Source organism: Haplochromis burtoni, unplaced genomic scaffold (genome assembly GCF_018398535.1).
Source record: "Haplochromis burtoni strain Fernald_Lab_line unplaced genomic scaffold, NCSU_Asbu1 Contig_18, whole genome shotgun sequence".
Classification (NCBI taxonomy): domain Eukaryota; kingdom Metazoa; phylum Chordata; class Actinopteri; order Cichliformes; family Cichlidae; genus Haplochromis; species Haplochromis burtoni.
The window spans coordinates 1,326,993-1,339,210 of NW_024582379.1; the positions used below are offsets into that span (position 1 = coordinate 1,326,993).

At 40.2% G+C, this 12,218-nt stretch overlaps 1 protein-coding gene across 5 annotated transcripts in view; it reads right to left on the minus strand.

Moving 5' to 3' along the window:
• frmd3 (FERM domain containing 3) overlaps nt 1-12,218 on the minus strand; it is a 59,029-nt gene that overhangs the window by 46,029 nt on the left and 782 nt on the right. The gene's annotated exons all lie outside the window — the stretch shown is intronic.

Here is a 12,218-nt window from a genome sequence, read left to right on the forward strand (position 1 = left end):
CCCCCCAGCTAATGAATGGATCAATCCAGAGGCTTGACGAGGATACTGCAGAGACAAATCAATGTGTGGGACATGGGATGTGGGGAAAGGAACACACGCAACTAGGAGATAAAAACAGAGTTTAAACTCTCCTCATTATTTTGCAACACGACACTTTGCCTTTTTCGTCCCTTCCCCACTGTGTGACTGAACTGAATATATGGCATGTTCAGCATTGATTTATTGCTTTTTTTAATTGAATACACAATGTTAACACTCAAAGACTATTTCATGGTACTCCATACATCATTACCTTTCCACCAAATGACTAATTTGATTTGCAGAGATCTATTCAATTTTTTATTCTTCATGGCTACTTTGACCATTTTGATTGTAGACTGCCAGAAGATAGACGGAGATAGTCGGCAGAGTCTAAAACAGATTTTTGAAGTAAGCTCCATAGACAGCGTGAAAATGCATAAGTTATCCACTGGGGAAATGCAGTTTCTATAATTGGAAGAAAGCAGCAGAGGATCAAACACTTCCTGTCTGGGAGCTGGATTATGCAACATCCACTTTATAAGTAGAGAAATCTTTGGTCTGACCTCGGCATCATTATCTCTCTAGCCTCCTATCATCACACCATTTACCCATAAATCTCTGATTAGGAGACCTATGCTGTCTTTGTTTTGCTTTTTTTACTGAAAGGCGGCACAGAAAGATGCAGTGTAAAGAGAAAAGGCAGCATGCCGTGTGTCAGAATGAAACTCACACAGCTTCAGTATTGATCTCAAACGCTGCATTAGAGAGGGTGCTGATTTCACCTCTTCAACCAGTGACCCACAACAGTGATGGACTCTTGCCTGGAGCTACAGACCAGGCAGGACAAAAGACTTTTTTCTTTTAAGCTCATTGTGCACTCATAGTCAGACGTTTACAGATACTCATCATGGATGTCACAGTAATTTTGGGCTCACAGGTTTTGATCTATTTTGGATTGTTTTTGTAATCCACACAGGGTCACAAGTATACATGGAAAACTAAAAAATGAGGGACTTGCAAAAATCTATATAGTTTTGATGTGATGATTACAATATTATGTTTTTCACTGAGTGCCAAACCTCTGTAGAACACTTTTCAAAGACACATGAGGAGCGCTTCCCCTGGTTCATGCTGGTTACTATGATTGCAAAAGAAGCATTAAACTACTGTGAACTAAATAATTAAACTGAGCTCACACTGCAGTGACAAGGGTGTTTAAGTTTTTCATTACAAAACTGCATGAATTAGCACATCTTGTAGACAAAGTGTATAAGCAGAATTCAGCTGAGGTGGTGCAGCGACGTTATTGGACGGGCCTGAACACAGATGCCGTTTTCCTGCGATATAATGTTAATGTGCCTCCTCTCAAAATCATTATTTTTAAATATATTTACACTTGTGCAATTTGGAGCAGCTCTCATGATGACTGTGACCTTGCCTCAGTGTGACAGGAAGGAAACATAATTACCCTATGATCACCTACAGTGCCGTGCTCCAGAGATTCCCATGAACACATTGTACATGAGCTCAAAAGCATGCACAAATTACCCTACGTGATCTTAAACATGTTAGATGCACACCTCGAGCTCACGGCTGGGGGCGCGGTCTGTTACGCTTTGTGATAAGAATAAGAAAAAGATCACTATATGGAGCAAGAGCAGCTCCTTGTGTAATGGATTGTCATCAGATTGCGGGAGAAAAGAGGTGTGACAATAATGGCATGACTGCAGATGCAACACTGCTGGTATGAATACAAAGGAAGCACCGAAGCAGCTGTCTTATCTCTGCACCGCAGAATGTTTACATTTGTGCCAAACGATCGAGAAATCCACGAGAACAGAAAAGAGGAGCCGCGTGTGAAAACCTGTGAGTTATTGTAAACTGACTGTTTGCTCATTTGCATGTTTGAAGCACAAATTAGTCCATCATACATATCCTCCTCTGTTTATGGTACAATACGTAAGGGTGCGCATTTCCTCCAGGGAACAGAGCTGATACACCATGTTTGCACATTCACACGATGAGGCCATTGATGCCGTCACAAAAACCACACAGACTGTTTTGTTCTCTATGTCTCTGTTTTTCTTTTTTCTATTTATAGTCCTTTTCTAAATTCAGAAACAGTTGAAATGATGCTTTTTAAGATGTTTCGGAAATGCAGAAGTCTGTCGTCTGCTTCTGTCAGCCTTTGCATATTCAGAGAAATGTGCCAGAAAGCAAAGGGAAGTGCATCTGGGCTCATTCTGTTACCAACAAACCATGAAAACACAAGCACAAATGTCGGTTGTTGGGTTTATGTACACAGCCTCACTGAAAGAAGCATTAATAATAACATGATTATCTTCATGCAATCGAATAAATTGAATGTAGCTGCTTGAAAGTTCTTTCTGTGAACTTGCTTTAAAAGGACAATATTGACAACAGAAACGGAGACAGGAGCAACCCATCAATCTAAATCCTAACTCTCAGTTTGAGAGTATGGTCAGCATCTTTAACCACATCTGCCAGATGTTTTTAAAAGTGAGGGGGGAATCTATTAAGACAGAGCTTCAATAAACCAGATGGGATCGCAGCGGAAGATAAGAACACTGTCCTTTTCCTTATGCATGCTTTTTGTATTGCATATCTCATATACATAGATACGTTTTTAAAAAGATGAAGAAAAAGAAAGATAACTCTCTGTGTTACAAAGTAATTACTCCCTATCATTAAATCCCAAATTAACCGTGATTAATCAAATTTTTTGGAAACCGGAGCTCAATTTCATGAGCCACACCCAGGCCTGATGACTGAAATAAGAGTTACATGGACAGGTTATTATGTAGCATTTAGGGGTTGTTGTTTTTTTCTTTGCTCTACTGGAGCACTCAAAGTGCTTTAAACATCATGCTTCATTCACACATTCACACCAGTACTTTGTTTTCTACACCTAAGAGCTTTCTGTCTAACTTTAACACACATTCATACACCAACATATGCATCAGAGAACAACTTGGAATTCGGTATCTTGCCCAAGGATACTTTGGGATGCAGACTGGAGCAACCACTTCAAATTAGTGGATGACCTGCTCTGCCTGTTGAGCTACGGTCATCTATTAACTACAGCCAGTAGAAACCATCTGCGAAAGAGAAGTAGGCTAAAAGATCTCAAATAGCAACACATTATGCCACAGTCTACTACTCAAAAACTCAAAACAGATGAGAAACAAAGTCATGCACATCTATCAGTCTGGAAACAGTTACACAGCCATTTAAAGGCTTTGGGACTGCAGAGCATCATCAAAACGGTCACAGCACTGTATCTTTTTCACACCACTATATAAGAAGAACCACAAAATGATGTCTCGGATTAGATATTGGAAATTTTGTCTCTGTGTCAAAATTCTAACTCCTCTACACATCCACCACTGGATCTGTATGTAGGAGTGCAAACGTCTGACCGTGAATGGTCATTAACCTGCCATCTCTTTTGTACAAACTCACGGGCGATTGAGCTCACGTGAGAGGAGTGCAAGTCATGTCATGTGTCTTGCCTCCAGCACACATTATTCATTAACCACCATTGAAACCACAGAGTATTTCCAGTAGTGAGAGCACGTCTGAAGGGGACCATCTCCTGCTGTGAGAAAGTCTAATGACCAACATTGTCTGGAGTTCATGTGTGGTAATAAAAACAACTGTTGCATTAAAATGTTTAAGTGTGTTTTCAGTGGTTTTCACTCCCAGTGTGGTGACAGCCGACGAGACCACGACACTGAACATCAGCCTGCTTTGTGTGACCTACTTTTTCCACTCCTACTTATTTTTTGTCTCTTTTTCCATTTTAAAATCCCAATTTTTCCACCTTTTGTGAATTCTTTTCTGTTTATATACCGCCGCGTGTTCCGGTTTACCCTTCGCTCTTTTCTCTGCCCCGTCTTCCTTTTCCAAAATCCGCTCGCTCTGCCAGTCTCATTTCAAGTCTGTTTCATGTTTTAATCTTCTTAATCTTTTTTTTTCCCCACAGCCACGCCACCTCATTTCCTTTCCCGTTCCTTCCAACACCCTGTTGATTTTTCGATGCCATTTTCACGGCTCGTGTTTCCACCCAACCATGTCATCCTATATTTTTTCTTGTTTATCATCTCACTTTTGTTTCCCATCCACCCCGTTCTTTTGATGCGTCCCTCCCTCTCTATCTCCTGCTGTCTCATCTCTTACTGCTGTCTTTCAGCTGCAAAAAGAAAAAAAAAAGATTATTTCTCTTCACTCATCTTCGGGAAAGCATCAAAGAGGCACCGGCAGGAAGGATAAGAATAGAAAACTGATGCTATTTATAAGCTTCTCCAAAGAATGCCTATTAGCCAAAACAAGAGCACTGCCTCAGCTTTATTTGAACACATACAGACAGATGTCTACAGACACCTCTCCTTGACCAGCTGGAATGGAAACACAGTGAAAAACAATGCCATAGCTGATATGCTCCTTTAAATAGACTGTGTTGGGGACGTATTGATGACCTATACTATAATAGAAACAACGCATTTATTACAAACTTCAAAAAGTTCCCTGTAATCATGCTTTTGCACTGCCATATCAGTCTTTCTCTTATCTGTAGCAAATTAATGTCCATAATTGCAGAACTTTGGCTCGGTGGCAACTTTTAAATCTTTCATGGTCCCTCCAAATGCACACACACATCCACGTTTGCACACACCCGCATGGTGTAGCGCTGACAGCTGACTGATGTTGGCCTCATGAAGCACAGTGATCTCCCTTAATTATACATGATCTGTCACAGAGGAGAGGGACGGAGAGAAAGAAGAGAGTGGAGGAGATGGGGGGGCGAGGAGACAGAAAGAAGATATTGATGAGAGACAGGCAAAAATAGAAAGTGAGAAAAGGTGGTCGGAGCGGTAAATGCAAAGCTGAAAATGGAGCAGAGGATAAGTGGGGTGAAAGAGGGAGCGGGAGTTGGAGGAGCGGAAAGTTAAGATGCCGGGGGAGATGATAGAGAGAAAGAGGAGAAGGACAGAAGAGAGGATGGGAGGAAAATGAGTGAAAGGAAATCAGAGGACGCCACCGTGTATTGATCTTGACGTCCCCCTTTCGGCTGGTTGGACTTTAACATTGCCACTGAACATGAGAGCAGCAGGTTGGACTCATTCACCTCCAACCTCCAGGATGTAGGCTGCAGGCACATGCCACATATCCCCACTCGCTCTCTGCCTGCCTTATACACTGCTGTCAATCTGTTCTCCTAAACATGATTACACTCTTCTGGAGGCTGTCACTGTCCTGTATGACAATATTTTCCCAGTCATAGACCATAGGCTAAGAGAGAGAAATCCAGTCCTCCTTCCTGATACACACACAACTGCATCCCACTCCATATTACTATAACTAGAACAGAAGTGCTCGTCGTATATACCTCTTAATATTGCTGAGTCACATTTATATGTATTATAAAAAGTTTCAGAAGCTAGTCTCCTCACTCAGCAGCAATCTTAAAATGTCTCCTAAATGGCCACTTATCTGGGAACTTATTATCAATCTGGTCATTAAAATTGGATCAAATCTGATGAAAAAACAAACAAAAAGTTGAAAGGTTTAAAGACTACGAGGCAAAACTGTATCGTTTGATATTTCATATTTCTGTACAGTTTTCATATTTATATCCTGTTCATAGCCTGTACATACTTATAGTTATAGCACATTCATAACATACCTTCATACCACGTACATTGTAACATACCCATAATAGACCCATATTTTGTACCCTCATACTTATAACAGACCCATTTCTGTAATATATCTATATATCTATATTATTGCTAAAACACTTTCTGGATGGATGCATAATGCATTTCGTAGCCTTGTACTTGTGACATGACAATGACAATAAAGTTAAATTCTATTCTATTCTATTCTAAACATGGTTTTAAAAAGCTTTTGTCCCCTTTAATTTGTCTTTCCAACTTCATATTTGCTGTTGCAGGTTCTCCCAACAGTTAGATTTCAGGTTTCTTTGAATGCCACACAGTACACGATTTGTTTTAGGCTGTAAATGAGCCTTTTTAACAAATTTGTGCACTACAGTGAAGAAAATTGAAAAAATGACAGTGATGTTATGTGTCCTGTGTTCCTCGTAATCATATAACAGTCATACACAAAAAACGAAGTGTTTCCCCTGATTCAACAGCCTGCAGAAACACCTTTGGCAGCAACGGTGTGTCTCAGTGTCTTTATCAGTCTCTCGCGTTGTTGTGGAGGATTTTTGGACCACTTTTCATTACAACTTTGCTGCAGTTCATTGAGCTTTGTGGGCTTTCATTTATGCACAGCTTTCTTAACATCCCACCACTCAATCAGCTTGATGTCTGCACTTTGACCGGGCCATTGCAACATTTTGATTCATTTCTTTTTCAGACTTTCTGTTGTAGATTTGCTGCTGTGCTCGGGATCATTGCCCTGTTGTATGACCCAGTTTCTGCCAAGCTCCAGCTGCCCAACAAATGGACTTGGTATACATAGAAAGTCATGGTCGACTCAGAGCCTGCAAGGTGCCCGGTCCTGTGGCACAAAATAAGCCTAAAATGTTGTCCCGTTGCGCTTGGTATGAGATGTTTATACGGTACTTGATTTGTTGTGTTTGATGTTCTCCAAATGTGGCTCTGTGGCTCTTAAAAAAGTCACGCCTTTTCAGTCCATTTTTAATTGTGCATCATGAACTTTGACATTTATCATGCTGAGGCCTATGAACTCTAAAATGTAGCTCTTGGGGTTTTTTTAATTATTTCTCTGAGCATTGTAAGGTCAGACGTTGGGGTGAAATTTCTGGGGAGATCATGGCATGGTCTTAACACCAAACTGAATGATCCAGACCAGCAAACTGTCAAAAATTGTGCTCCATAGAGATGTTTACACTTGCATGAGTATACCTGGCTGCTACGAGCCTTTTTAATTCCAATGGAAATAAAAATTGTGAACTTTTTCCCCCACTGGACAGAGTCCAGTGAAAACTTTCTTTTTCACATGTTTGTAAATGACTAGAGCTTTAAATTAACCTATTGTTTTACTAGGTTGGTATACTTTCAGGTTTTGTCCAGCCCTGATTATGTCAACACAGTTGAAACCCAGTTTAATTTTTAATCATTTGCTCTTTGCTGTTTGTGAAATGCAAAAACAAAAATAAAAGTCACCTTACCATATCCACTAATGTTTACATTTAACTGATGATTTCTCAAACAGTTTCTGGCATTCAGCATTTAGAAACCAGGGCAACAAATAAATATACATTTAAAATAAAAGAACAATTCAAAGCAATGGACAGAGAGAGGTGAAGAAGAGAGTGCAGGCAAGGTGGAGTGAGTAGAAAGTGACAGGGGTGATTTGTGACAGAAGGATAGTAGCACAAGTGAAAGGGAAGGATCGCAAGATGGTTGTGAGATCTGCTGTGATGTATGATGTGGAGACAATAGCACTAACAAAAAAAAAAAAGAGGAGGCAGAGCAAAAGATGCTCAGATTTTTACTGAGAGTGACCACGAGTGACAAGATTAGAAATGAGTACACCAGAAGGACAGCTCAGATGGAGTGTTTTGAGACAAAGTTAGAGAGGAAAGGCTCTAACAGAAGAGTATGCAAGGGATAACAGGAGGCAGATGATCTGCTGTGGTGACCCCTAAAGAGAGCAGCCAAAATATAAATGATGAATTCATACCTAACCCCATATTTTTATCAATTAATAACAATGACAAAAAAGCATCAGGGTGATCTATAGTCAGGTAAAGGTCAGCATAACAGCAGCAACAAACACATTTTCCCTACATAAATCTGATTTAATCAATTTAAGCTCAGCACAAGCTCTTGGAGTTAAAGTCTGATATTTTCATTAACGGACACAAAGATGTGACGGAAAAACAAACGCTTTATTCTGTTGGCGCATTTTTTCAAATAAATTAATCGGTCAGACTATTTTTATTGTCGACCTGAAAAACCATCTCCCAAATCAGTCAGTAACCAGCAACAGCTTCACAACTGCAAGGCCAAAGTGAACATCCTCGGGCTCTGTAGAGACTAAGGAAGCCACAAACGAGATGGTGCACCTGGATGACACACTGATCAGCCGTGTCTGACGAATTATAGTCTGACACCAGCTTTCTTAAGCAGTCAGTTTGCTTTCTCTTTATACTGCCAATTAACCTCCAATATACTTCAGTAATAAACAGCACCATACACAATCATGAGCAACTCCAGCTTCAAAATGCCTCAGTGTTTGGTAGTGCTTCATTCTCTTGACTGGATAAAAATTGGTTCTTATTTATAGAACTGAGTCCTAATTGGCTCCTACAAGCTTTCCAACAACAGAAATACAATGCGAGTGTTATCTGTATCACTGGGGAAGAATGAGATTGAAAACTTCTAGCAAATATTGACACTTTCTTCTTCTACTTGATTAAAACTTCAAACAACAGCCTTATAAAAATCAGTCAGTATCGCCTCTTATTTATCTTAGTTATCGAGCCTCTTTTTGGAGATTCTCAAGTGCAACTCCACCAAACGTGATCAGCAGAAATCGTATATTTGTTACATTTAAAGCAGACAGTAAATGCACCACATGTAAGGAGACCTCCAGAGTGCAAGAGGTTAAATTTAAGACCATTTATTCATAACTTTCACTGTAAAGAAAATAAACGTATCATCCCTTATCACGTCCTTTATATTAAGCCTGTTTTATATCATTCATGTTTACTACCTACACTCACCGGTCACTCTATTAGTCGCACTTTGCTTTTAGTGTGTTGGACCTCCTTTTGCCTTCAGACCTGTCTTAATTAGCAGCAGGCAGCAACAAACAGCAGCAGCAGTTGTTTTTCAGCTGCACATCCATGATGAGAATCAGAGAAAGTGGCTACAATGTGATCATGAAGTAGCAGTAACACTCAGGTAGGTAGTACCATTTAAATTATGCTTAATTGATGATAATATCCCCCACACCAATACATCAACAACAACCTGAACCTTTGATACAAAGCAGGATGCTGTTTATGGTAAATTCTGACTCTACCATCCAAATGTCACTGCATAATCTGAGACTCATCCAATCATGCAACCTTTTTCTAATCTTCTATTGTCCAATTTTGGTGAGCCTCAATTTTCTTATTCTGACAGGAGCGGCACCCAGTGTGGTCTTCTGCAGCTTTAGCCCACCTGCTTCAAGGTTTGAGATGTTGTGCGTTCAGAAATGGTCTTCTGCATACAAATGGTTATTTGAGTTACTTTTGCCTTCCTGTCGGCTCAAAGCTGCCTCATCATTCTCCTCTGACATCAACAAGGTATAGGATAGGTGTACCTAGCAAAGTGCAAAACGACTGCAAAGTTACTTGAATTGTTCAAGTCACTTGAACATCCCTTTGTTTTCTGCACTGCGCTGGATATTGCCTTACAAGTAATTATACTGGGTGGGGTGTTTCGAGACTTTAAAGTCTTCAGGATTATCTATGCAGTGCCAAATACTGTGTCCCCAAAGGGAGCAGCTAATGCACCAGTGTCTTTAATCCAGAGTCAACTGAACTGATGCCTTAGAGAAAAGTTAAAGGAATCAAGGGCATCCCAGACTGACATTACACTCTATTCAGTCGTGGTTTGTGCTCAGAAGTACATTTTAGGAACTATTCAAACACACAGTTATTTCAATTTTCCTATTTTCATTATATGTTTGTCATTTTATTCTGACCTACATATGCAGGACAATTGGGAAAAGCTGACAAAATAAGAAATGCAAAGAGGAAAAAAAAAGAGCAAATAAAGTAAGAGATGGAGGTCTCCTAGCAGCGGTAAGAGGAGACGCGCTGTTGTTGAGAAGCAGAAGTGTAGCATGAGGAGCACAGGAAATGTCATGAAATATGTAGGAAGGAGCAGCTCAGCACCGGAACACAAAGCCATTAAAGAAAGCCCTGGAAAATGCAGTCAGCTAGAAATATAAACGTCCATTTCCGTATCGTTCATAAATACTCTCGCGCATGGATAAAAGCACACACACGCTTTCACATCTCCTGGAAAAAAAAAAAAGTAAAAGCTTTAATACTCATGTACACAGTTTAACACATTCTTGTGCTCTCAGAGACGCAAGCACGAAACTGTACATGCATTATCAGCACTAAACACAAAGAAAACAGAGCCAATCTCGTCTCTCCTCTCTCTGCTCTCCTCCTTCTCTTCCACTGGACCTGAAGATGTTTTTTAAATCATTGATTGAGTACATGCAGGAAACCAGCGAGACAGCTAGTCTGACATGCAGCAAGTGCTCTCAGTCTTTCGGGTTAAACAGCAGACCAGCGGACAACTCGCTCCGAAGGCGGTTTAGGGCGAGAAGAGGTGGCGCTCTGAGCTCTGAGCATTCACTTCGCCCTCAGCCCCGTACAACTCAGGCTTGTCAACAAGGTGCTTCAGCTGTGAGGAGGATTTGGTGCAGTGCTGAAGATGTAAGTGAAAAAACCATAGCACAGTGCAATAGAATCCAGTCATATTGTGACTTGGCACTTATTTGCTGTTCAGCATTTCATATATTTTTATGTGTAATAATGCATCATAAACTGGAAGACTGACGGGATTTTATGTTTATCTCTCTGGCAACAACTGCAGCTCAGGGCTGGAGGGGCTGTGGAGCCTCACAGGATTTAGTTTGTTTGTGAAGACTGGAGGAATCTATACTTTCCTTTGTTCAAGCAGTCTTAAAACGTCCCAGCGTTAGATCTCAGGTGAGGATAGTTAAAGGATTCATTGACTGGATCCAAGGATCGGGTTTTACAAAGCACATTGATTTGGATTTGACAGGATTTCAGTTTTGTTGTGGTTTTAATTTTGTGCTTTGGTTATCAGTCTGCCTGAGCTAATGTCTTCACTTAAAGTTGAAATTTTCATTTCAGATTAAAAAAAGATTACTGTTGCTGGCTATCAGCATGGCTAAATGATCACAACACTGGATGACCTGGACTGCAATCCAGCAAAAGTTCAGAGAAGATAACAAAACTAATGGAGATGAAGAGAAATAGCGTTTATTAAAGCTGTATGTGTCTGCTACAAAACAAGACGAGGGTGACTTCTTCTCTTTGTCTAGTCTATTTCTCCTGATCTCAATTCAGTCTCAGGGTAAATAGTGGTTTCCCCCTTTTCTGCACTATATTCATTCAGGATCAGACACAGTATCACCACATACTGGACAGTATGGCAGATTTTATTTTATTTTATTTTTTACAACACATGCCCTTCCTGACACACACCGGTGGGATTTGTGTCTCTTTTCAGAATCGAACCAACGATATTTTGCTTTTTGGACAAACGTGGGACCAACTACACTAGGAGAGCAGCAAAAATGTCTTCTTCTTCTTCTTTCAAATAAGAGGACTTCTGACAAACACATGACACATAGCAGAGCAAAGGATGCTTTTGGATTGCTATTAAAGCACAGAGTTGATCTTTTCCTGTTAATATTATTCACAAGCCCATTTTTAAAGTAATGAAAATTATTGTTTTTCTTGGTATATATGTGGGTACATTTATTTTAACAGAAATAAAAAAAAACTGAAAGTAAGTTGCAGATCTTTTCAGCAGCTCATGTTAGGTCAAACTGCAAAAAGCAATTGAAAGTGATAGTTATAGACTCGGTTTCTCCACAATGGAGATAGCTCAGCATAAATACCTGCATCACGAACTCAGTGCTTTACAGTGACTGTCTTCACTGTCTGATAAAGACACTTGCTGCTGCTGGTGGTAGAGGGTATGTATTATCATCTCTGTGGCAAACAGAAATGAGACCACACAAGTAAAGCACATCAGTGTTTCCGTCTCTCTCCCACTCAGCCAGCCACAGCCTCTCATAATTGCAATCAATAACTCAAACAGTTTCCGTCCATGTTATCACTATTATCATCATCACCACCACGCCCATGGCGCGCCATCGTTTTATCTTCTATAAATCAAAGTTCATGAGACTTCACTCTGGCAGTCACATCTAGCCACGGTGACCACAACGCAAATGCATGGATCGCTACTGGGCTTGCTGTTTTCTCTCCACTGCCTGAATCGTCTGAGCAAGGCAGCAACCTCTCCAGTAATTTACAGCAGAAGGGAAATTAAGGAGAAAGCTCTTATTAAACGACGAGTCATAATAATAATAATAATAATAATAATAATAATAATAATAATAATAATAAT